This window comes from Mus caroli, unplaced genomic scaffold (assembly GCF_978045245.1).
Source record: "Mus caroli unplaced genomic scaffold, Mus_caroli_1 scaffold_1, whole genome shotgun sequence".
In the NCBI taxonomy this organism is placed as follows: Eukaryota; Metazoa; Chordata; class Mammalia; order Rodentia; family Muridae; genus Mus; species Mus caroli.
The window spans coordinates 85,587,326-85,614,173 of NW_028227256.1; the positions used below are offsets into that span (position 1 = coordinate 85,587,326).

The 26,848-nt window shown below is 50.1% G+C and overlaps 1 protein-coding gene across 4 annotated transcripts in view; it reads left to right on the forward strand.

Annotated features, from left to right (window-relative positions):
• The first annotated feature begins 263 nt into the window (after positions 1-263).
• Sh3bp4 (SH3 domain binding protein 4) overlaps positions 264-26,848 on the forward strand; it is an 81,010-nt gene continuing 54,425 nt past the window's right edge. Inside the window, exon 1 of one of the 4 annotated variants that reach the window (XM_029480361.2) lies at positions 264-465. The gene's annotated coding sequence lies outside the window, so the exon portion shown is untranslated. Of the gene's footprint in view, positions 466-556; positions 815-9,634; positions 9,655-26,848 lie in introns of those variants that run through there. The other 3 variants (XM_085839316.1, XM_085839310.1, XM_085839313.1) reach the window with 3 other exon arrangements.

A 26,848-nucleotide genomic window follows, 5' to 3' on the forward strand; every position in this document is an offset into this window, starting at 1 on the left:
CTCCTACTCGCTCCAACCTCATATTGACCACGCTCATTTGAGCACACCCCGCCCACTTTTGCCCCACTATCGTCTAGGCCCCGCCTCTCCGACAAAGACTCCGCCTTAAGAGTGCGATTCCGCCCCGGGTCCCTACGCCCCAGCTTGAGCTTGACCCGCCTCTCCCTCGCTCCGCCCCCAGCTTTGGCCCCGCCCCTCCCGCGGTCTCTGCTTGCGCTCCGCCCTCCTTGAGCCCGCTGTTTGCGCCCCGGCCCCGCCCGCGCTTGCGCCCCGCCCCGGCCCAGACCACCTCTGCGCCCGCCGGCGGGGGCCGAGCGCTCTGAGCTGTCGCGGCGTCTGGCCACCTCACCACCTCTGCTGCCTCGATCGCTGCGGCCCCGGTTCCGGGAGTCGCGCGCGCCCCCGGCCGGGTGAGCCCCACAGGACAAGAGAACCGCAGGACCCGTGGGGCGCCATGCGAGCCAGGTAGGAGCGTAGGGTCGGACGGCGCACCCTATCCCCGCGCGCGCTGTAGCTTCGGGCAGCATCCCGGGCTCCGGGGCGCGGCTAGCCTGGAGCAGCTCCGAGCCCCCTGCCCTCTGTGGTCACGGCCCGACCTGGGCTGCGGATCGTGGTCGCTAGGGCCTGGGGCGCGGGGAGGGCGGAGGGGGTCGCGGCACCACCCGCGCGGTTCTGAGAAGGAGCGAAGAGAGCGCGGCTTTGGGTTAAACTTGGTGACAATGCACATTTCAACTTCTTCGGAGAACCCTCCTGGAGGATGAAATTGAAAACTCCAGTTTCTGTCTTGGTGATCGAGTGACCGCGCAGCCCCGAGGTGACAGCGCTGGGGTGTGCGGGTGGGAGCGGTTAGGATAGAGGAGCGTTGTTCTGCAAGTGCTGTTTACGGTGAAGCCGCCCTGCACCGCCCAGTGTGTCTTGTTAGAGGGCTTGGGGGCCAGGAGGCTCCCAGCTGGGATCTGGCGTTGTAGTACGCAGGCTTGGGGGGCTTAGCGGTGCGGACTGTGGGGCTGGCTGGCGCTGGCCCTTCCCGGGTGTGGGGCGCCTGCAGATGCCGCGCGGGAGGAGCGGCGGAGAGCTGGCTGGCCGCTCTGCGTGCACAGAAGGTTGTGGAGCCTCGTGGAGCTATGAGATTTGAAAGGGAATACCATGCTGGGCTTTATTCGTGTTTATTCTTCCCTTGTTAGTGCATCAGATTGATGTTCTGTGATTTAGCAGCAGAAATAAAGTTAGTATAACTTTTGCTCTAATTATAAAAGCAATGAGTGTCCAGAGCGGAAATAAACACGAGATCTACGCCGATCCCACATTCGTTGGGGGTCGGGGGTGGGGGTGGGGATGTCGCAGCCTTGTAGATTTAATCATTGAATTATACCTGGCGCCTTCTTGCCTAACCTCAAGAAAACCCTTGCTTGAAACCCTTGATTGTCTCGTGCCCAAAGTTTGGAATTTTTGACCTGCCTTACCACAAAGGCTGTTTCTGATAGTTATGAGTACCCTTTTGATGTACTGGGGTTTCCCATGAAATGGTGGGTACAGATGGAGAGAATGGGGGTGGGGGGGCGATACCTCAGCCCAGTCCGTGGTTTTGGTACCGAGCCTTGTAAAAATGACAGTAATGATTCTCAATCTGCTTCCTAGGCCAACCATAAAAATTAATGGGTGGTTTGCAGAGCGTTTTTGGCATCCTTAGATGGACAGCGGCTGTATTTCAATGTGCTGGGGAGCATTTAGCTGTTACACAGTGTCATCTAGGTAGCTAGGTAAAACAAGCTACCTAGAGCTTCGCTACCCTGCCCAAGAAGCAAGATCTAGGCAGGCCCTAGGGATCCCAGAGCACACTCCTATTCTCCTGTTGGTGCAGGCTAAGTCCTTCAAAGTGAGAGGCTTGGAAGTAACTGGTCTTCTCAAGGATCCTTTCTGCAGCATCTTTTGGACTTGGGGGAGGGGGTTGTCCCGAAGTCAGGGGGCATTGGTGCCTGGTATATGCAAAGCTGTAGAATGTCCTGTAAATGCCTGCCCAGGTCACCCTCAAAGAGAGAACAGTTGGTCCTGGGAGGACACATGAAGTGAACAACCTGGTTTCCCAGCGATTTGTTTTATGTCTCATGTGTTTACGGACTGAACAATGACCGGCTCCGAGGCTGGCTGCAGAAATGCCAGCAAGGCCTCTGTGGACTTTCCTTTTTTTCCTGTTGTTCCCAGGTCCTGGCACCAGGCTTTAATGTTCTTACAGAACAATTAATAGGGACCCAGATGGAGAGGTGAGGCACAGGCTGCCTTTTGTCCTCACCCAGTCTCCCGGCAGGAGCTGGGCTGGACGATTGTCTTCACGTTACTGGTGACCCTTTGATAGTTTCGGTTTTTTAATTGTTATCCCTACCAGCACTTTGATATGGCCTGAGTCTAGTTGCAGATGAGAGCTCAGACAGGGCCTTGGAAGGGCCCAGAAAGCTGGCTGGATACATTGTTGATGAGGCACCCTTCACTCTGGTTGTTGATCACCGAAGTTGTGTTGCTAATTTTTTGGTTAGAGGTAGAAAGGGCTGGGGGGTGGGAGGGGTCTTCCTAGTATTTCTCCTTCGCTGTTTGCTAATCCAGCAGCAAGCTGGAATTATTCCCCTCCAGGCTGTTTGCATAGACTTTCTTTCTATTCTAATGTTGATTTTAATCTGTTAATGAGATGGGAGAATGAATGATGAATGGGGTTTACACCCTCGATTCGATTCCTGGGAGGCCTCTTGGGTTTGATTCCTCTGTTCCCAGCCAATTAAGAGCCTTTTGCTCTCTGAAACTGAATGGTGTGTGTGTGTGTGTGTGTGTGTGTGTGTGTGTGTGTGTGTGTGTGTGTGTTTGTGTGTTTGCTTGCGCCTCCTGGGGGAGAAGGCCATTGGTGTCTCTCTGAGAGCCCATGACTTGGAGGAGGCCAGAGCCACTGTGTTCCTAACTTGCAATCCTGGCTCTGGGCACAGCATCTTAACTCCCAGTTGGAATCATGTTCAGTAAGTGGACAGCTTTGTGGCTTCCTATGGCTTTGTTATTTTCAGGGTTGACACCTGTGTGGGATCGTGTTACCATCTTTCTCCGGAGACTTGGAATCAGGTCCCTGGGACATTTCCCAGGACCCTAGAGATAAAGCACCAAGATTTCTTTGACCCAAGGTTACTATCTGACGGCCAGGAATGGGGATAACCAGCAGATAGCTTTGTTAACCACCAGTGCACTGCCTGCTGCATTTGCCGCCCCATTTCCAGCACAGCTTCTAGTGGCTTCGTCTAGGTCCTGGCTGTAGAGAAACTTTGCACAACGCAAGCCCTATGGCTGCCCCTCTTTGGGGAAGTGACAGGAAAATTATTGACCAAAAACCAGGACACCCAGGGAACGATGCATCCACATTCAGTGTCTTCCAAGAGGCCTTGGCCAGCTACTCAGTAGGCCCCAGGGCATCTGCATTGCATAACTTCACACCCCAGGCATGGAGGCCAGCACCTGGGAGATGTGAGTCTCCAGAGGGCAGAGATTGCACAGTGCTTCAGAAATGAAGGAGCCAAGGCTGAGTTTTAAGGAGGAAGAGGAGACCATCCTATATGGAAGAACGTCTTTAGTTGTCTCCGCACCTTCAGTTGTCAGCATGCTATGAAGCACTGCTATCCATCTGATGGATGGGTAAGACTACTAGACATCTGCTATGTAACAGTTTTCTCCATTGCGTCCTGCGGGGAAGCTCCTTAAACAGTTAGGTGAGCAACTTAAAATAGCTTCAGGAAGTCCCTGAAACTGACCAGACTCACTAGGTCCCTTTCAAAGGAAGAAGTAAAAGCTGAGAGTCACTCTCAGGCTAGCTAAACTGCAAAGAGGACTCAGAGATCAGATCAGCTGCCTGGAAGAGGCAGAAACAAATTGAGTTACCTGGAAAGGACACTCTCCAACCTGTTGAACTGCCTGCAGGCTATGCAGTGTGCTCCCAGTTCCCGGCTCTTGTGAGCTGTCACCCAGGCTCTGGTGACTCGGCTGTCTTGAGTCATTTTAGCTTCGGTAATTAAGTCCAGTAAAACTCATTGGTTCACCAGCTTGGATTTTCAGTGTTGGCATTCATACTTTGGTCTATCGTGGGCTCCCCTTCTGGGGTGAATAGACGTGTATATTGTCTCCCCAGGACAAGCCTTTTCACACAGCATCACTCCAATGACACTTTCTGTATCTTTGGAATCTTCCTGTATGCACTTCAGGGTGTCCGCACTCTAGATACTCTTGTTGACAGGAAAGCTGACTTCTGCTTGCTCTTCCACCTCGATAGGTCGATGCATGCTTGAGGCAGGATTTGAACTTGGACCAATGCGTTCCAGAGCCTCCCCACCCCCATTCCTCCTCACAGAGTGCTGAAATGAAAGAAGCAAATAACTCCCAGTCATGCATTTGGGGAGTGTTAAGAAACAGGCATGGAAATAGCTGAAAGCCGTCTTTCTTAGGTTATTATAAACTCGCTCACACTCTGAAGGTGATGAAGCCTTTTTGGCCTCATGGAAGACAGCCAGTGTGCACCTCCTGCAGCGGGTGTCTTCATCCTACCTGTCTGCAGGGCAGAGCTTGATGTATCTGGAAGATCTGAGGTTCTGCATCTGCAAGAAGGCTAGCGGAATTGACTCAGAAGCCTGCCCCTGTACCACCGAGTGAGGTGTTCTGGCCTGATGACGTCACATGAGTTAAGATTATAGGAAGGCTGTTAAGTAAACGTAAGATAAGGACTCCACCTTCCTCTTTACAGCCAAATAAGTGACACACTAACAGGATTATTCTTATCTACTCAGTGGAGGCCTGTCCCGGGAGAACTTTGTGGATGGAGGCCTGTTAGCGCAACTCTTCTGAGCTAACAACAACAAACCCCAAATCCTTTCTTTCAGAGACTTTTATAGATCCAAATTCTTTTCAGTCTTTTCCTGGCCACCATGAAGATCCCAGAACCTGACTGAAATCCGAGGGCCTGTTTACCCAGCCTCTGGTGTAGGAGGCCAGGTGCCAGGTGTGTGCTGGGAACCTGCTCCAGGGGAGAAACACAAAGAGCCTGGGTGGCAGCCTCTGCCAATTGCTGTGGTGTAAACACTCCCACCCAGGCTGATTTTTAAGCTCCCAGCGTGGGCTGGCAAAATTCCTACACATTTAACCATATGCGGGGGCCAGCAAAAAAAAAAAAAGTTTCAGATCATCTTGCATGTGCTGAGCCCCTCCACCAAACCTTTCAGTGAGGTGACAGATATAATTGCCTAGCTTAGGCAGGGTCTTCCTGGGTGCAGATGTTGCAGAGGTTTTCGGGGGCGGGGGGGGGGGCACTGTGCAACCTAATTTGACCAGCAAGAGAGCTTCAAAACTCAGACTGCTTTAAAATCACTAGGGACTTTAAAAATGTGCTTTCTATTCCTACTTGGGGCTCTAGGTCTATAGCGGTGTGTGTGTGTGTGTCTGTGTCTGTGTCTGTGTGTGTGTGTGTCTGTGTGTGGGGTGTGTCTGTGTGTGGGGTGTGTGTGTGTGTGTGTCTGTGTGTGTGGTGTGTGTCTGTGTGGTGTGTGTCTGTGTGTGTGTTGGTGTGTATGTGGTGTGTGTGTGTGTGTGTGTGTATGTGGCACCAATGGAGGTCAGATCAATCTGTCACACTAAGGAGCTACCCACTGTTTAATTTTGCTTGCCTGTTTGTCTGTGCACCACATTAGTGCCTGGCTCCCGAGGAAGTCACAAGAGGGTATCTGATCCTCTGAGACTGGCATTACAGGTGACACCATCTTCTGGGGGCTGAGACGTCCTCAGCAAGAGAGACAAGTGCTTTTAACCATCTCTCCAATTCTCCTCTACCTTGCTTTTGAAAACAAGGTCTCCCACTGGCCTCAGATTCACCAAGTTACCTGGTTGGCCAGTGAACCCCTAGTCCTGGGGTTGCAAGCATGTGCTACCTTGCCAGCTTCTTGAAGTGCTCGGTGGGGGATTGAATTCAGGTCCTCCTGTTTTCCAAGGTAAGCACTTTACCTACTGAACTGTCCTCCCAGCTCATCTATAACTTTCAAAAGTTTCCAGGTGATGCTCACATGAACCAGGCTTCAGTGTTACTGGTGTGTGTGTGTGTGTGTGTGTGTGTGTGTGTGTGTGTGTGTGTGTGAGATGTTTTCCCTGGTGTGGAAGATTATTCAAGGAAGTGTTGTGTTTTGGGGAGGAACAGGCAGAGGCCAGTTTCCCCAGCTGCCTTCTGGAGTCTTGTGTGGCCTTTTTATCACAGGGTAATGGTAGGTCCTTCCTTGCTGGGTCTTGGTTGCTTCTGGTTTGGAAGAAGACTGGGTAGAAGGGATTTGGTCCTCAGGTGTGTGTGATGAGGTGATCTTGCATGTTAAAGCAGGGGTAAGGAGGTCCAACAGCCTTCCTGGGGACCATCCAGGTAAAGGAGGAAAAAGGTTCAGGGCTCTGTCAAGGGTCTTTTTGAAATCATTGGGCTTAGCACACAGATAATGGGTGCTTAGATTTACTCCACCATGATGAGCAGTAATTTTAAAGCCTAGGAACGCTCTTTAACAGCATTAGGTACACCGGAGAGAAATGCCCTTCAACTGAGTTAGCCAGGCTTAGCAAGACATCTTCAGCCCCAGCCAGCTATGGTTAGCAGGTCTGGTAGGGAAGAGGCATTGGATCTCCTCCGTGTAGTATGTATAGTATTGGGGGAGACATCAGGTCACAGGCGGGAGAAGAGAAGAAACACAGGAGAAAGGGGACAGGCCTGGGCTCTTCTCTGCTTTGTTGGCTCTGGAGACTCACTGTGAAGCTGCCACCTTGGGTCACCCGTGAAGGTGGGCAGGAAGGCTAAGGGTGTGCTGATGCAGAAGCAGGTGGCATCGGGTGCTGTGTTACAGTAAAGAGAACTGGGAGTCCTAGGATGAAGGCCTGGAGGCTTTCGGGTTAGTCCTGAAGGAGCTGTGCTGTTAAGACAAAGGAGAAGAGTTGCCAGTAGTAACAGATGCAGATGCATCACTTGAGGATAAGTAGATAGACAGGATGGCAGGAGCTAGGGTAGGGCCAAGATGCTCTCAGATATTCAGGGGCTGACATCACATGGGCAGTAGGATTGAAGGTCCAGGGAAGGAGGGAGAGACATTCTTCAGGTCTAGCAGGCTAAGAACAACCTGCAAATACCTTCCCAGGTGTTAATATCTGCAGCTCTTGCACAGCCTTTGTGAGGGCTGGTGGCGGGCTTTTGTTCTAAAGACATGGCTCATGATGTACCTTTATCCCCAGGGTCGATCAGGTCTCCCCAAACAGAGCTCCCCTGGTCTCCCAAGGTCAAGAGCTAACCCGTACCATTTATCTGTCTATCCAGTGTCCTTTTGCCTTTACCCCTGTCCCCTGTGTGTGTGTGTGTGTGTGTGTGTGTGTGTGTGTGGTGGTGGTGGTGGTGGTGGTGGTGGTGGTGGTGGTGGTGGTGGTGGTGAGTTAGTCTACCTATGTGTGTGTGTGTGTGTGTGTGTGGGTTAAACATACCTATGTGTGGGTGCATGTGTATCTCTATACAGGTGCATGTGTGTGCATGTGTATGTGGAAGCCAGAGGACAGCCTTGGCCATCATTCCTTTATGAGACATTCTCTCTGACCTGGAACTCGGCAGTAAGCTCCAGGGGTCGGTCGGTCAGTCTGTCTGTCTGTCTTTGAGTCCCCAGTACTGTGATTATGAGTGTGTGTGTCACACTCTGCTTTTACTTTTATTAGGTTCTGGAGATTGAACTTAGTCCCTTTACTGGCTGACCTCCTCCCCTGATCTTTATATCTCGTAAGCTATGCATCTTCTAGGCACAATGGGGTGCACTGGCCGAGTGAAACGCCGTGGTGACTCAGTCTGACAAGCCTTTCTCTTTTAAGGTATCTTGGCACTCTAAAACTTAGCATATATGACCAGAGTAATTCCTGGCATCAGTGCTGTTTTATGAATAATAATCAGCTTACTTACAAATGCTGTCAGGTAGCCATCACAGAGTTGGATACAATTGAATTTTTAATTCAGGCAGATATACCCTGCCTTTGTTTATCAGTCTTATGTTATTGCTTTTTGTAAAGGGGCTTGAACGTTCAATAGCTTTAGGATACAAAGTTGTCTGTGGAATATGCTAAAAAATTCAAATGCATTTAAGTGTTTGAAATTCACCAAGGATTATGGCTCTGACAGATAGCTTTGTCAGAAGTGTGCATGTAGTCCATGCATGTATGGAAAATCGGGGTACTATGTGATGATCTACCAGAAAACAATTCACGGGTGCCCATGTATCACCTATGAACTACTGATGCATCGTGCTAGTCCACAGCAGCCTGTGTTCTGTGCAGCCCAGTAGCACAGAGAGGGTGAACAGAGCACAGCCACATGGTCCTGGCTGCTACAGTTTATTCTCAGCCTCATTCTTCTCCAGACATCCTATCACAAAACTTGTGTTTCATTTCAGAAATCTGTTCCTAAAGCCTTTCAAAGAGCAGTTCTATTCCTGGCAGGTACTGGGAAACCTTTGAATAGCTCACCTTTTAAGGGTTGGGGCCAGGAAATGGCATTTGAATTTGGTACCTCTCCAAGACCATAGTGGAGATAAGACATCAGGATCCATCGTTGTTCCTGTGTGCACCAGCACACTGAGTCTGGCTTACGTTTTTATCAGAATTAGGAGAGAGTCAAAGGACTTGTCATTGTTTGGACACACACACACACACAGGCACACACACGCGCACACACACACACACACATACACATGATACCCACTTGAAACAACTGTGATTTTTAACATAAGAGTTTTTCTGTGGTTTCAGATTCTTTCTGACTTTATTGGACTTTTCCCTCTATCGTGCATTGCTACATGTCTGTAAGTAGCTGCTGCTTTGTGGTCTGTCAAATCTGAAATGGGCTAGTTTGTGTAACCAAAGTCATCCAGGAAGATCCTGGCTGCGAATTAAGAAAATGAAAGCCTAGCGGGGTTCTCCTAGCACTAGCGGGGTTCTCCTAGCACGCTGCATTTGCACCAGGCCATTGTGGCAAACAATAGCTGAAAGAAGACTTTGGTGAGCTAGAATTGGAGAAGTTCCTTTTCCCTAGAGGCCTCTACAGTGGCCTTTTGCTGGGCCAGTTTCGAGTCACAGTGCAGAAGAACCTGGGCTTCCCCGTTCTTTCCTTTTGAAGTTGGGTCTGTAAGTGTTGACCTCGGGGCTGACCTCTTGCTGTTGGGATTTTCAAAGGAGATCATGAGAAGTGTCTTTAACTTCTTAAATATTGAGTAAATGGAGCATTTTGTGGTCAGGGCAGTGACCTGATGGAGGTGTGGCCTGGTCAGGATGTCTTCTCATCAGAACAGAGTACTGGGTTTTGGTTCTTTGGACCTTCCAGCTGACCTTTAAAGAGCAAGTGTGTTTACCTTGCCCTTTGTTCAAGGTCCTGGGAGGAGGAGGAAGAGGAGGAGCCCCATAGAGGGAGAGGAGGGGGGTAAGAAAGAGGAAGAAGAGAGGTGAGATACTGCAGTTTGTGCTGCAGGACCCAGACGTAGGTTGGTCTGCTCTGCCTGAAGCAGAGAGAGACTCTAGGAAGGGAGGAAGCAGCTTGCTAGAGGATCCTGTGCCTTGCTTGGCTGGGGCTCGGGGAAGCATGGTTGCTACACTGTGAGTACTTTGTAGATGCAGGAGCTGTCCACAAAACAGATGCTTTTCCCTTTCTAAAAATTATCACTGCCCCCCCCAAATCTGTTTCTGCATTGAATTTGCATTATTACTCAATAACTAAATGTTCCTTTTAGAACAGAGGAGAGTGTTAAAGGGGAGGAAGTTCACAGCAGTAGTCTCCACACAGACGACGGAGCCATTCACATTTTTATGTGAGTGTCGAGATTTGAGGGTACTACGGCATGGTGCTTCTGGCTACAGGGATCTGTTTTGGACAAATACTTAATTTTTTTTTTAAGGTGCTTGTCTGAAGTTGATGTTTTCAGGTTGATAAATAGGATCTGCGTTCCTGCTTTTGACGCTAGGTTCGTGTTGAGGTTCATCATGCACATTTTATATTTATTGAGACAGGGGTCTCAGTATGTAGCCCTGGCTATCCTAAAATTCGCTGAATAGACCACAATGGTCTTGAACTCCTGGGAGATTCTCTTGCTTCTTTCTCCAGAGTGAGGGGGCTGGTAGTAAAGGCAGACTTAACCGTGTAACCACACAGTTCCTAGTTGCTCTGATCATAAGCTACATTCAGGGAATATCTCATAAACATAAGCATCTTTCAGTACAAGCTTCCCTTAGAATGAGTCAAAATCTATAAAGCCCTTTTCACAGTGATTGACTATTGGCGATGCTCATCCTGTACAGTAAAGCCCCTCACGAGGCGATGCTGCTGGGAGCAGGTTCTGTTTGCTCTAAAAGCAGCCTCCCTTGCCCACCTCTCGTAGGGGCTGGTTCCCCAAGGTGCACTACTCTTGGAAGTTGTGTTTCTCTTGGAACCCTCCGGTAGGGTGAGGGGCTACACCTAGGAAGGGGACAGGTGGTGACTTTCATGTCTTCAGGTTTGAGAGCCAAGGTCTTGAGCTCTCCAGGTCATCTAGGAGAGACTTACGGGCTCTCTATCAGAAAGACTGCACTCTCCCTGTGATTTAGCACAGGGAAAGGTGCCGACCTGACTTTGGGAACGTTCCTCTGTGTTCATTGAGAGAAATCCTGATCCCGGCTGCTGACTCCGGCTCCAGGTCACAGTTCTCTCTCCAGACTGCAGTTCAGTGTCACAGGACTTCTTTAGTCTGGCAAGAGAGAAAAACCAATTTATGGGTGGAATATTTTTTTGGCCTGTCTCCTGAGAGTGGTTTTGGCATTGGCTGTGCGTGTGACTCATCTACCCATTGGTAACATGAAGCAGCATTTTGGGGGCCTTGTAAAACCCTGAGGAGGGTCATGGACTGGCTTGGCTGGCGGTCTGAAACACTCAGGGCTCATTAGCTTTGTGATTTGGTTCTGAGTGCCAGGTGCTCCCTTTATTGGGTTTGAGGTCAAGCATTGGGTTTAATGTTAACCCACTCACTGCCTGACTAAGTAGGTAAAGGAGGTATGGAGACCCCAGAGACAGCTCTGCAGGGGTGTCTACTCATCGCATGAGAGAGTGTTCAAGTACACAGGGGAGGAAGGTAGGACTTTCAGGTTGAAGTTGGGGCAGGATAGGATTCCCAAAGAAGCCTTAGGTCATGCAGGAATGTGTAGGTCAGGGTAGGTAAGGTAGGAGTTTGCCGGCTAGTTGGTAGTCAGTCAGGTTCCAGGCTTGCAGAATCCAAAGAACCAAAAGGGATGCAGTGGTAAGAGAGTTTCCAAAGCACCAGGGGAGGATGCCAGAGGCAGGTGCCTGGTCGGACATGGCCCTTCTGGGCTCCTGTCAGCTTTGAACTTTATTTGAGGACACTGGGGAAATTTGATTAGATGTGTGAGCATGATTTGAAGGCCAGAGGGCAAGCCGCCCAGGGGGTGAGCAGTCCAGGGGGTGACATAGCTTGGGAGGTGACCCAGGCAAGGGACTGAGCCCTTGAGTCCCTTCCTCAAAGTCTTGGTGTGCAGAGGAGTTGGGCTCCCTGCCTGCAACCTCACATGAATGCCACACAAGTGGAACACTTTCCTTCCAGTCCTGTTGTGAGATCTTTATAAAATTACTCTCCGTTGAAGAGACTTTCCCTACAGTTCTACATTTTATCGCCCAGTTGCCTCTGCTGATGGGAATAGCTGTGCAGAATCTGCCTGTGGACTGGCTTCTCTGAAGTCGATCAGGAAGGCGGGTGGTCCCCTATGAAGACCATCTTTTCTACACCCAAGCTTACTGTTAACTTGTAGTTCACTGACTGCCAGAATGATGTCCCTGTAGCACACATACACCTAGATAGTCTCGAGTGTTCTTTGGGAAACTTGGAGACAGCCTGATCTTTGAAGAAAGCAGAGGTCCTCAGCACCCCCAGGTGGAGTTCTGAGGATGCTGCCACAAAACCTAGGAATGATGCTATAAATGCCTTTTTAAAAACCATCTGGAAATTGACTGCTTGCTATGCATGAGTTCGATTCTTACAGTGGAGAGAAGGAATGATTCCTGTGGGCTGGAAGAGAGGAGAATGGCATCCATTTGGCCCCACCAGGAGGCGGAGTAACAGGTGATTGACGCACTCAGAGCTAAGTGCCAATTACTTAGCAGATGACAAGAAACTGGGCATTATGGGAAAAACTTGGGTGCTTTGAGAGCATTCATTTGTTTGTGGTTGTCTTTTGCCCTCAGTTGGCACTGCTGGCAGTCATTCCACAGAGCTGGCGAAGTGGCTGGGAAAGGAACATGCAGGAATCGGTTAGGTGTGAGCTTTGACATGGAGACCGTTGGGTCACTACTCCCCTTATTTAAGGAAACAAAGCAAAGTGTGCCTTTGAAATAGGAGCAAAGAGGGTCAGAGAAGCGGCAGATGCTATTTGCAAAGTCTTGCCAGGCAGTCACTACAACAGGATCTTTGATTTATTTAGTCTCTGGGGACATTCGCAGGGTTAAATGGTCCTGACCCTGGTTTGCTGAGAAAGAACGGAAGCCCCATGACGATGCGGGAACCTAGGGCATTAATCCTGAGAACACCAGGCAAACATGGCTAACCGAGGCACCTGCATCGTGAGCTTAGCTTCCCGCTCCTTTCCACCTCTCCCACCTGGCTCCCGAGGTTATCCTCAGTTGTGGCTACTGTCTGGAGTCTCCTGTCTTCCTTTGAATTTCAAGGTTCTGTAGAAACTTCAGAAATTAAGTCATTTTCACGGATGGCAAGTTCTTGTGATACCGACCAGTGTGCACATCACCCGTCTAGCAGAGAATAGGAGTCATTGCTTTGTTAAGCTAGCGTTATGCGTGAGCGAGGAGCTATTGGAAACCATGGTCTCACTGACTTGAGAGGCCAAGCTTGTATATTCTCTCCTCTTGAGTCTTAAATGTTTGTGCCAGACCTGTCTCTGTGGTGCCAGGATAATTGTAGTGACAGACATGGCCTGTGACATTTCTGACAACCTGTCCAGAGTCCAGCATTTTGTCCGGAAATGTATTTTTCTGTCCCAGTTGAGGGAGCGGGGACTCTTACTTCATTCATGTAACAGAGAAAGTAGATCACACTTTTAGAGCCGAGAAGCCCAGAAGCCAGCAGCGAGGACCAGACTGCTTTCCTTAGGCTGCTCTCAGGCCCTCCAGATTCCAGGGTGAACAGGCCATTGCTGTGACCAGTCCAAGGAGCTCAGTGGGAGGCAGGAACCTGGGGTGTCAGGTGACATGTGAGAGAGGCCAGAAGATGTCCTGGTGGGTGATCTGAGGAGCATGTGTTGTCCAAAGGCAGGAGGTGAGGCTTGACTGGGTGAGACCCTGCGGGAGAGCATGTGGAGGTGTTAGAGAGTTCTCCAGCCTCACCTTGATGCTTTGCTTTGCCATCATTCACCTCCTGGCTATCTCCAGGCTACCTATGCTCTTGGCCTCTGGAGTAGTCTGTATGTAGCAGTTACCACCCTGCACCCTGCTCCCTGTACACCTCTACACCTGAAGCTTAGGGCAGTTCGATCGGCCTCATTCTCATGGTGTTGTGTCTAGCGTCTGCCCTCATGCCACAGCCCTTTCCGTCTCTTTCCCCTTTTCCATAGGCTTTTACCATCCTTGCCCTTCAGTATTCACATAGATACTGCCCTGTAGCTGCCTTGTCCAGATCCCTGATGCAAAGTACTCGGTATGATGTGACACTGGCTGCTTCTTCCCACGGCCTCCTTGGCTCCATCCATCGGAGCCTGCTGCCTGGTTGAGGAGATCTGCTCATGGCCCTGCCTGGTAGGTATTGGAGAGGCATCTTTGACCTTAGTGGTCTGTGTCACACATCTCCATATGCTGTTCTTCTGATCACCCACCAATAAGAAGCTCACCACTTGGTGGACCAGAGTACCTCCTGCCACCTATGTAGAAACCCACCCCTTCTGTGCGGGTGACCTGAGACACCTGGTTCTTTTCACTAGTCCTTGGTGGAAGGAATGAAGAGTGGGGCCTCTTTGAACTGTGGTCTACCAGAGACATGTTCTCAAATTAACTGAGAGATAATAATCATGCCCAACAGAATGTTCCAGAATGACCTTTCTTCTTCTAACACAGTAGTCATGGCTGATGGAATGTTCTGAATATTTTTTGAACTTTGCTCAGAGTGGTTATTTGGGGGTAGCAGTGTTTATGGTTATTCTTGGGCATTTGCAAAGCGGTCATGCTTTCTCTATAATGGAGAACTTGACATAGACAGTTGGTGTTGTGCTTCCGGTTGTGTGTTGGGCATCTTTATCAGGCAGCCCCAGTACTGACAAGAAGGCTTGCTGTGTGGCTAGTGCCTATAGTTCACACCTTGGTGATAGCTTTCTTCCTCTGTTCTTTTGAAAGGTAGACCTAGTTGTCTTTTATAGCCCAGGCCTTTTTTTCATAGGGATTGTGATGCCCATAGTGGGCTGGACCCTCCCATATCAATTATCAAGATGATATCTCCCAGACAAGGCCATAGGCCAATCTGATCTGGGTTATTAACTTCAGTTCTGCCTTGCCAGATGACTCTAGGTGTCAATAAACCTAACCAGGATGGGGGTGATGATCAATGCAGCCCGGGGTTACACCCAGGCCCCTTCTCCTCTTCCCAGGGGCCCCTGAAGGGTGGAGAGTATTGTGTCTACTAGTGCTGTAAGGTGTTCTCTTGTTTCTGATTTCTAGTTCGTTAGTGTCTGGGGTGTTTTATGTGGGATTTCCCTCCGTGTGTTTAACCTTGAGCTGTGACTGACTTTGGAGTATGACAGGTTTTTCTACCTCAGTGTATAACTTTCTTCATGGAAGCTTGGAGATCGTGTGTTAACATGAATGCTGATGGTCTCCTGAGGCTTGAAGTCCTGCTACAACCTTTTGTGAGTCACAGAGTGGCCAGTGAGTTCGTTGCTTGCCTTTGAGCCCCGCCTCCAGTTCTTTCTACTTTTGCTTCCTGGATTCACCCAGCAGACACACTTGATACCCTTCACCCAAGACATGCCATTGCAGTCTTGACCCTTTTCCAAGAGCCAGACTATTGATCTGATGGTGCCTCCTCCTGGCCTGCAGGTGACCCAGGGTCTTGTAGTGTCACAGAGTGAGCCCAGACTTCTCGGATAGCATGCAGAGGCTTTGCAGCATCTCACCTCTAGCCTGCCTTCCCCACAGCCTCTGTACTGACACGACTTTTCATGGAAGGTGGGAGGGAACAAGCTTTTTCCCACCATTGCTACCTGGGGCCACTTGCAGATTAGGACTTCGGTATTTCTCTGTTGAGACGAACTGGATCTCATAGAGCTCAACTCACCGAGTAGCTGGGGGCGTCCTTGAACTCCTGACTCTTCTGCATCAACCTCCCAAATGCTGGAATTTCAGGCCCGAACTATTGTTTAGGGCCAACACGCATGGTACAGCGGCAGACAGCACATGAAACATGTCGAGGTGGAGGTTTAGACCTGAGATCGGGTTGCCTAAGGTGCTCCATGACTTGAGCCCAGTGGGAATGCTGCCTTTGTTTGAGTAATCTAAACTCACTATAGACAACTTAGAAAACATAAATCAGAGAAGAAATTGATAATCTATAGCTATTGCCATGAGATAAATCGCACAGGCATTATTTTCAAAGTGGCATCCTTTGTCACCAGTTTTGCAGCCTGCCTTTTTTTGCTGGCCAGGGCACAAGGACAACATCCACCAGTGGACACCAAGGTCACCCACAGACCATCCAGGTGTGCAGGTGTTCTGGAGATACCTCTTTCTGAGCGTCTATCTCTAACACTCTTCATTGACTTAGAACATGAGGTTGCCTACTCTGTGCATTCTGGGTAGTAACAGTTTCAACCCGCCCTTCCTCTTCAAGATTGGAATAGCCACAGAGCTGTCTTCACAGAGGCAGAATCTTGACCTAAGCCACACCACATTTCTGGGGAAGACGGATGCCTCCTGCCCTTGGTTGGACAGCCAGGCTCATCATCATGCCTTTTAGTTGCCCTGCCCTCCTTTCTCAGCCTGGGGTCTAGGGACCACAATGCAGACAGAAACTGTATCCCCGAGTGCTTTTCCAGACCAAATGGGGCTTTAGATTTCAGCAGCTTCTCCACAGCCTGGGGGACACACAGCTATAGGATGAAGAATATTCAAGGTCCCATCCCTAGTTGTGTGGGACCCTTGTGGAAACACAGGGAACTGTGAGGGATTTTTAGCTTCTGTCTTAGGGATGGGTTGGTGCAGCCCCACAGAGATTTGGTGATCGTGGGTGTGGGGTGGGGTGGGGTTCTAGTTCTTGCTGTGTTTTATGGTGTCTCTGGGCTGTTGCTCAGAGCCCAGGCTAGTGGCAAGTTTCAGAACATGTGAAAAGCGTGGGGCCTGTCCTTCCTCAGATTGTCCCCTGGCTAGTGCTGAGGAGGGAACCTGAGCTGGCCTGCATCTCCCTGAGGTTATGTTTCACTACCACAGGCCCCGCCTGTTCATGACATAGGCCAATTTGTAATGGGGATGGCGATTAGCAACGGGGCTCATAAGAAAGCACCCCGATTAGAAGTGCCGTGGAGTGTGCCTGGCACGAGTCGTGGTCCTGTCCCTTGGAGCCAGCTGTGCCCAGTCTTACAAACAGCTGCCTTTTTCAGGGGGCCCAGGAACTGGCAAGAGAAGGTGGTGTGAGCTGTGAGCCTGCAGAGGCAGTGGGGTGTGAGGGAATGGAGTATCTCCAAGGGTGAGTGTGTGCACACAGAGCTCTTAGGAAGGCAGGTGTTACTGAGGATTGCATTGTTATCAGAAAATGGAATTGGTTCCTTTCTTTAAACCCTCAGTGGCAGCTGCCAGGCGGCTTGTGGGTCTCCGGGCTCTGCCTCTCTCCTGCTGTCATCCTTCTGCAAGGTCCAGAGCCTTTCAGCCCCCACTGAAGTGCACAGCAGTGGCACATGAGCCCCTGAGCATGGTGTCCTTTCCCTCCCACACTTGGAACACATCGCCACCAGGCTTTCATTGATTGCCTGGGGACTCTAAATCTAGAGTCTGACCAGCAAGGCATCAGTAACCAAGACACTAAGCAATTTGCCCAAGCTTCAAGAGTCAGCAATGGGGCACAGGTAGTTTGTCCTGGAGCCATGAGAACTGAGAGATCCTGCTACCCGAGTCATCCTAGCTGCTGTGCCTGCGTGTGTCTGTTCTCCCTCCTCGCTTTCCTGTCATCTTCAGCACAGTCTGACCCCAGAGAAGCTGGTCTCAGAACCCTGAGCCGCCTTCTTACAGCCAAGGGGCCTAAAGCAGAGTCCAGGGCCTGATATGATATAGTCAGTGGTTGGCTGTGTCTTCTAATGGTTAGCATACCAGTTTAGCCCTGCAAAGGATCCCTGCAGACTTAAAGCCCCCACTGTCAGGTGAGCACATCTGTCACTAGGAGTGACTGTCTCCGGCTGAGTATAGAACAAGTCGTGACTAGTTTTGTCAATGGTATACACTGTCTGGAATCACCAGGGAAGAGAGTCTTGATGGGTCTGGAAGAGAGGCTCCTTTGGATCTGGTTAGCTTGTGGGCATGTCTGTGGGTGATGTCTCAGTTGCCTTAATTGACATGAGAAGACAGCCTAGTTTGGGCCCTAGACTGTAAAAGAGTGGAGAAAGCTAGGTGAGTACTAAGCACGCATATATTTATTCCTCGCAGCTCTTGATGGGGGATGTGGTGGGACTTGCTGCTTCACGTTCCTGCTGCTTTGACTTCGCTGCTATGATGGAGCTTCTAAGCAATGACGCGGGTTATTTGTTGTTATTATTGTTGCTGTTGTTGTTACTGTTGTTATATTTATATCCAGTATTATCCAGTGTTACCCACTTGACTAGGCTGGCATAAAGATTCTGGGGAAGGCAAGTGGTAGTCAAGCCCCACTTGATACGATAAGCACAGATATCACCTTAAGACATTAAGGTCCCACGATAAGCACAGATATCACCTTAAGACATTTTTCCCTGCCACTCTCACTGAGGCTTCAGCGAGCTTACCGACCACTCTTTTACTACCTCAACCTCAAGAGCATCCAGATGTCAGGGCGGGTGTGTGGGAATGAAAGGCCTGGACTTCCCGCCTCTGGATTTATGCTTCCTGTTGTAGAATGCACGTGGGGGCTGCGTCTTGGGCCTCTCTTGCTGGCAGTGGCACAGGAGCATCTGTGAGTGGAAAGGGATAGGAGCCAGAGAGGGGACAGGGGCCTGAAAGATGCTGGCCAGGTGCCCACAGTCCACCTAGCAGTGCTCAACCCTGCCGACAGTCTGGTGTGATGACAGCAGGCGTTCCCGTGTGATGATCCTGCCAGTGCTACATAACCCCATAGGACTATCCCAAGACAACTCCCAGCAGCAAAACAGCTTTTAAAGCACCTGGCTGGTCCTCAGAACTGTCAAGATCACCTAACAGAAATGCATGGGGAAATTACACAGTCAAGACAGCGAGATGATGTGTGATGTCCCGGACGGGACCCTGGAGCGGATGAAAGGACCAGAGGGAGGCAGTAAGTGGGGAGGTCCAGTATCTCCATTCTCTGCAGAGCGATGCTCAGCCAGCTGGGCCTCCCTCCTCTTCCCATCAGCAGCCTCTTTGTTCAGTCCTGACCTGGACATTTAGAGGTGAGCTAAATGTCCCAGCTAGCTGTGGTGGAGCTTCTAAGCAGCGTAGGGATTATCTCTTTGCAGAGTGAACCTGAGAGAGGGAGGAGGGTGCTGAAGACAATGGACCATTAATAAACTGCTCAGAAATTCAGAGCCCAGGGCACCTGGCCTTGGAGTGAATTGGCAGGTGTACTGGGAACCTTGTCAAGGTCCTGGCTAATCCTGCCAGTGACCTAGGGGAGGGAGGATGGAAAGTGGGATGGGATTAGCTCTTCCTGCAAAGTTGACAGCTAAACTTTGCCCAGGTACTGAGTCACATCAAGGCACCTGTTCAATCAGATGGGCTTAGTCAGTGTACAGAGTGATCCCAGGTCTTGGGAGTAAGCATTTATGTGTACCCTCCCCCGTGTGTCTGTGTGTGTGTGTGTGTGTATATGTGTCTGGGGGGGAGGGGAGGGGAGGGAGGGAGGAAGAGAGGAGAGGACCTTGTACTTAAGTTTCCAGTTTTAGGAAGAGGGCTTTCTTCCTGGGCCCAGCTTACACATGCTGGATCCCCCCAGCCCATCACTTCTCAGAGCTTGCTTGCCTGCCCAGAACCGACCTAGTGATGATGTAAGATTGCATCCTTTAGCCCAGCAGGTCTGGGATGGGGGAACAGCTGCAGGCACTGACTTTGGTTTGTGCAGAGTTCCTGATACCTCTCAGGTGTTCCCTATCCACAGTAACCTTCTGAGGTGGTGACATAGCTGAAGAATTGAGGGTGAGCAGACCTGTGGCTTGTGGGAGGCTCTGTAGGAAGCTGTGGTACTGGGTTCCGATCCTGGTCCGTCTGTTCCGACTTCTGCATCTGAAAGCTTCTCGGAGAACAGGCGGCAGACAGCCTATAGCTTCCACATTCACGGTGGTATCTTTGCTGGATGAGGACTAGTCAGGGTAGCTAGCCACCTCTCTTGGGCCTCTGGGATTTTACAGTTGCTGGTGAGTGGGTAGACACCCTGAAGGCCTTCCTGTGACTTTCTTGGTATACACTGGGTGCTGTTCAGTGCTTGTGGTCCTCAGAGGCACCGAAATTGATAGACAGCCAGATTTGTCAAGCCCTGGCCCACCTTCTTTCCTAAGCACTGTTCTCCTCGGATCATGCTGTTTTGTCCTGGCTGTACCCTAACTTCATATTCACCCCACTCCCACCCCTGCAGGCTTCCTCCAGAGTCCCGACATCACATTTTCTGTTTTCTTCCTCATGCCAACACACAGCTCTCTGAGCTTACTGAAGTGTGCATTTGAGGTCTTATCTGTTAAGCACAGCCCCCCACACTCACACGTCACTTACATGGTATGCGCCCTAGGAAGAACCTGGAGGTTTGTGGAGCACTTTAAAACAAACAAACAAACAAACAAACAAAAAGAAGGCCTGAGTATTGTGGTGGAGACTTGAAGGAGTTTCACTCCCTGGGCTGCCATGCACTGTGGTCACAGACATGTAGTGTCCCAGCTAACCCGTAGCAGTTCCTCCTCTGATTCTTCTGTTTGTACACACCCTTCTTCAACGCACACACAAATGTTTAACTCCCAAGACCTGGGCTCGCTCTGTATGCTGACTAACCCCATCTGACTTAGCAGGTGCTTTGATGCGCCTTCCTTTGTGAAAAACCACAAGGACCACATTCACCTGTTTGTTGGCTCAGCTAGTATCTGAGGTGTGAGGGGCAGACACAAATGCCCCTCTGAGCCCCTCACCAGACCCCGGGCCCTTTCACAGAGGCTCAAGTCATCCGGTTCATACGACATTCCCTGGTGAACCCTCCTAGCTCCTTCCTCATTGCAGACTGGTGTCTGTCCTCGTTTTGGGAGTGTTTGATTGGTCACTCTTACACACAGCTTTGTGTGACTCCTAGCTTCCGACAGTCAACTGGTGTTTTCAGTTGCCAGAGATGCACAGACACCCCAACAAGAAGATGCTTCAGTGTCCTGGAGTGGAGCCCTGACCCAATGAAAGAAGCGAGTCTTATAGCTGTGGCGCCTGTAGTTAAGACAGGTGGGGCGATCCTTGAGCACACTCACCCCACCTGGGAGGAGCAACCTCGCCTCAGAGAAGAATCCGAGGCCAAGGCCGCTGTTGAGGTTTGGCAAGGAGGGCAAAGAGGATTTCCGGGCAGTGGTGTGGGCTTGAGCTGGCCTGGTTCTCTTTCTGAGCAAGATAAACAGGAATGAGGAATGCCCAGCAGGAACAAGCTGAATTTTCGGAGGCTCTCAGTGTCTATTGTCACTACCATGCAAGGGACCAAGGAAGGTGACCCCTAAACATATAGACAGAATGCAGGACAGCAGTGTGGTCATTGAAGAGTCACAGAGAGCTGTCTTCCAGACTTACACAGCCACTGCTAGCACAGACCGACTTCAGCCTGTCCTCCCTATCCCCCTGTTTCAGATGTAGTGTTTTTCTAAAATATTTTAAATTTGCCTATGAGTATTTTTTTTTTTTTTTGCCTGCATGAGTGTGCCTGGTGTTGATGGAGGCCAAAGGAGGGCATCAGATTCCCTGCAGTGAGAACTACAGATGGTTGTGAGCTGCCATGTAGTTGCTGGGAATCGAACCCTGGTCCTCTGAAACTGCACCAAGCGCTGAGGCATCAATTGAGCTCAGTCAGTCCTTTTATCTGGTGGATCTTAAGTAAGGCAGAGAGCTATTCCTAACCTTGTTGTGTTGTCGACCATCCTCTGCTTGTTTACATTTGTACCACACAGAGTTCACTCTGATGGTCTCTCCTGTCTCTGGTTGCCTCTTATAAGATTAGTTCCTCTGAAGATAATGTTTCAGACTGGATCTCTGCTGGTCTGTAGAGCTTGCCTAGCATGCACAAGTTGAAAGCAGGAGGAGCAGAAGTTCAAGGCCATCCTAAGCTATTTAGGGAGATTGAGGCCAGCCTGGGCTACATGAATCTCTGTGTCAAGTCAAAACAAAACACAACAAAAGGTGAGTGTTTGCTTAATAACTCGTTGGCTTTGTTCACAAACTCCCCTGAGGTGGGACGAGGGTGGTCTCGCACCAGCACAGCAAGGAAGCCACAAACCATTATTAGCTCCAACCAGGTGATCAGGTTGAACCTTGATGAGAGACCCTGACCTTGTTTGAGAGAGAGGCTTAGACCCCAGAAGATGGTGTCTTCGCTCAGCTAAACCAACCCTGCTTCCTGAGCCACTGAAATGGAGAAATGTCCAACCTCTGTTGTCTGCGGTCATTTGCTGTTCAGCGCTGGGTTTCTTTTGACCCACCAGGCTGTCCTTGGGTACACCTGTGTGAATTTCCCCCACCTTCGCTGTGGGGATTTTTGAAGCAGGGACTTGTCCCTGCTTCTCCTGTAGGATGGTAGAGTGTGACAGGGAAGCGCTTTGTCTGCCCCAGCATGCACACTGCCAGTGGAAATCGGATCCTCTGCACACACCTCCCCCCACCCCCCAGCTATTCCTCTGCATCAAGCTCCACACTGACCACCTTGTGATATTGGAGCTGGTCTGCCCCGGGTGATGTGTATCTGATAGACTTTCAATGCAGGTACATCTGCCTCCCCTCCCCCAAACTCATGTTTATTATTCTCCTTTGTTCCAACCAGATTTTTTACATGGTTTCGGTTCACTTTTCTTACTGGATCCTACAAAGTCTTCGAATTTACTAGAACTAGGCAAACGCTGGTTCTTAAAGTGTTCTTTCACTGCGGGGGTGGGGGTGGGGGCACTCCACCATGCAAGGCTTTAAAACAGAATGAGACTCCTTGGAACCCTTCTGTCCCAGGGGATGCTTGGCAGGATTGTTTTCCAGGTTTTCCTGGCCATGACCTGAGTGCTCAGGCCCTGGACTCCACTCTGGCTGGAGTAGTGACATTTGTGGTGCATCCTCCTTTGAGAAGGCCTGCCTGAGATCTGCTTTTTCTCTGGGCTCCCTGGAGGTGGCTGCAAAGGAATGTGGGCCCCCAAACACACACACACACACACACACACACACACACACACACACACACACATTCCTGGAGCAAAGTTAAAATTAGAAAAAAAGCTGCCACATTTCCTGCCATTCAGGCAGTCGCTGGTGTTTGTTTGCACAAAGGTTCTTCGGTAACAATCTGGAGTGGGTTTGGGAGGATGGAGAGGTTGAAGTCATGATTTTCAGGAGGGAGGTGAGCGGTTTCCATGGCGACCTTTGTTGTGGGCGTCACCCAGCTTTTGAGTCCCTGCACAATGATACTGGAATGGAAAAATGCTGTCAAACAACTCCTTTTGATAGTTCACAAGAAAAATTTAATTTTACTCGTTTCTTTCTAGAAGGCAGGTGCAAAGGGGAGTGAGTACAGCAGACTGCCTCTCTTTTTAAATGACCTTTGGCCTCCACTTTCTACCTACTCTGGGGGGTGGGTTGGGGGGATCATCCCTAATGTACTTGTTCAACCAGAATCCTCTAGGATCAGCAACTTGTCTGCACCTAGGGTATGAGAACCTAAGTCTGTGTCCATACTGTGAACACCCAGCCATCATCTTTGCAATAGTGCCTGCTAGAATCCAGAGGCTTCCTCGTGCACAAGAGATCAGGACAAAGGTCTTGTCTCAGAGAACACTTTTCCTGGAGATACAGGGACAAGGGGGAGGTGCATTTGTGCAAGAAGGAGAGGCAAGTGAGGCTGGGCGGGGGTTGGGCAGTAAACTATGCAGTGTTTGCTAGAGTGTGCATCCCGAAAGATACCCAGGCCCTGGTGTCTGTGACCGTTACCTATTAGAGCAAAAGGGCCTTTGCAGATGGGAGGAGCCTGGGGTGTCAGGATTTCTTGGTGTTTTCATTAATAAAGAACTGATTAAGAAGAGATTCAAGAGCCTCCCGCCAGCTTCATTGGGTGCTGAGATCCCTGGGAGAGACAGAAAACCAGAGAGTCTAGGATAGGGCAAGACTGTTCTTTTCATCTAGCAGGGTGGCTAGATGAATTCCTTGTAGGGGCGACCCTACCACCGATTACCTTCTGCTAGGCCCCACCTCTTAGAGAATTTACCTTTTCTTAACACCTCCAGTCTGGGAGACTTAAGGTTTCAGCATTCAGACCATGTCCAGGCCCTACCATGCATGGTTCCTACTTCTGCCCGACATGCAAACACATGTGTCTTTGTAAGAGGTGGCGGAGGGAGCTTCAACCACAGGAACTGATGACAGATACAGACTAAACGAGTGTGCTTTGGGTACCGGAGGCAGGGAGATTGGTAAACGCTAGAAGCTAAAAAGGGCAGAGGAAGGATTTGTAGATCTAACCCTCCCTGCTCACCCTGTCTCCTTGGCTATCTCCTTGGCTTTACCCCATAAGACTGGGTTCAGCTTTCTAGCCCTTCCATACTGTGCGCTTCCCTGCGGATTAGCCTAGGATCAAGGCTCCTGCATTAGTATCCAGACCTAGCTGACAGCCCCAATCCCATCACCTCTGGTGATCTTTAACCTGGGAGTGATCCATGGTGATTGTGTATATTATTGACGAAAAAACATCTGTTGGAGTACAGGTGACGCTTGCTCTCTTACCTCCGATTTAGCAGGGGTGTAAATGTGTTGTATTAATGGAACAAAATATTTGCATGGCTTTTTAAATTGGTCTGTGTGTGTGTGTGTGTGTGTGTGTGTGTGTGTGTGTACCAACAATACAGAGTCACCCTCCAGCATTGACTAGAACCAGCCAGGAGTGCTGTTTTGTGTGTGTGTATCAGCCTTGTGTTTGTGTCTTGGCAAAAAGCCAAACCAGTGACCTAGAGCCAGCTGTACATTTCCCATCTGTTCCAGACTGTGACCCCCACCCCGCCCCCACCCCCAGAGGCAGAGCCTGGTATTTTGGATGGTGACTTCTCTCAGGAACAGGGTTTGGGGCACCAGGAAGATGAGGTGAGAGAGGAAAACAGCAAGAGGTGAACTGCTGAACGAATGACCTTGTGGACACCGAGACTGCACGGGGCTGGGACCTTCTTGAGGAGCTGTGAGACCATGCCTGGGAGTTGTTCCTGGAGGGAGGGAGCATGAATCCTAGGGTTTCTTTGGGGTGTTTACTGAGGCCTGGTGTGCTGCTTTGGGGAGCACCCTCCCTCCATAGGGAGGGAGCATCCACCATGTGCACTTAACCTGGTTGCCCCCTAAAAGAAATCTGTGTGTTACTGTGGTGTGATACCCATTATGCTATGGTGCCTCTTGCTGTATGGACTTCTATTAGGCTTTCTTCCTGACCCCCGAGGGTTGTAAGGAAAGGAAATGTATTTTTCAGGGTTCTCTAGAGAAACAGAATGGATAGAATGAGTATATATGGGATTTATTATAGTGGCTTACAGGTTATAGTCCAAAAATGGCTGTTTCCCAATGGAAAGTCCAAGAAGCCAGTAATTTTTTTTTTAATTGCATGAGCACATATCTTAAAAGTACACTGGAGTCCCAAAGACGAAGGCTCTAATGCCAGTGAAGGAATGAAATGCTGTCCAGAGTGAGAGCAAGCAAAGAGAGCGCTTCCTTCTTCCCGGTCCCCTGTATAGGACTAGATCTCTAGTCACTAGAAAGTGTGTCCCAGATTTAAGGTAGTTCTCCCCACTTCAAATAATTCAATCCCGAAAAATCCCTCACAGGTGTGCGGGATTGTAGTTAACTGCAGATGACATCAAATTGACAACCAAGCACAGCCCTCACAGGGAGTATCCCTTCTCCATTCCGTGGGCTTGGGGACAGGTGACTCCAAGCCATTGCTGTGACAACACTGAGAAGAACAGAGAGAGGAAAAGTTTGCAGCAGCTCAGAGGAGCCTGTCCTCCCTGCTGGCTCACAGTCCTTGTCATTCCAGGATGGGGTTGCCGGGTTTTGATTTTGTTTTTTTGTCTCATGCTAACGCATGCAGGCAACTTTCATGTTCAACCTGTCCCCCTCCCCCCTGGTTCCCAGCACACTTGGCTAATCTTGCCAAATTGCTGTTCACAGAGGCAAGGAGGAAAGGGAGCTGATGAGGACCCTGAGGTGACACAGCGATGGCCCTCTGTAACTTCACATCCCTGGGAGCCAAATGAGCCCTAGCTGTGAGGGGTGGGAACCTCGTTATAGCGGGCTAACCTTTCGTGCCTAATTAATGGGGCTTGTGAAGAAGAAAATCGGGAATAAAGAGATGTGTAGAACAGTCAGAGGATAGCTCAGGCAGGTGTGTCCTGGATCCCTGGAAACAGTGTTTCTGTTTGCTTCAGCCTTACCAAAGCCCGGAGGCTGCGGAATCCAGGGGAATGGAGCTAGCTGATAGGTTGGGTGGGTCACTCAGCCCTGTATCTCAGATCCAAAAGGTCTCTCCCAGTCCATAGTAACAAAGTAAGCCTAAGAACCCCAGTTCAGTCCTCAGCACCCACATATAAACAGTGAGTGTGGTGTGTGGTATGCGCATCCCAGTCCTTGGGAGGTGGCAGGTCTCTGGGGCTCCCTGACCTGGTGGCCTGGCCTCATTGGTGGCCTTAGGTCCCAGTGTGAAACCCTATCTCAGAAAGCAAGGGCCCTCCTGTGGTTAACGCCTGAGGTTGGTCTTGGCTTCCACGTGCATGTATGTGCACATACACACGGTGCATTAAGTAACAAATAAATGAAAGGTATTTATGGAGATGGGGGAGTTGCTTTGTGTTCTGGGTAATGCTACCGTCATCTCCGAGGGATTTAGACACCGAAGCTTCATTTAGGAGAAAAGTTTAAGATACAGACAGGTCTCTTCATGGTCTTATAACTCCCAGGGGTTTTCCTTTCTGATTCCACCTGTGGGGGTGTGGTGGATTTGAAAGGAATGGCTGGGAGATAACCTATCAGATTAGTCAACCACAAGTCTTTAGAAAATAGCATCCCCACCCCCTTCCCACTTTGCTCAGATGTCTGGCAGGGGCCTTCTTAACTGTGACTGTCACCCCAGCCCCCAGCTCATCTTCCCCCACCCCCACCCCACTGCAAAGCTGGAGAAGGAAGGAAGGCTCTTGGTCCACAATGAGTCAGGCATGGAAAGAATTTGGGTCTCATTGAAAAGCCTCTGGCTGCATTTCTTTCTCTTTTGCCCCTTACACTGTTGTCAAGGTGAGAGGTTGCCAGGGCCAAGATTTGACCTGTAGGAAGGAGTTCTGAAGAGGCCAGCTGACAGCCTGAGTCCTGGTGGTCCTTGGTGCTGCTGGA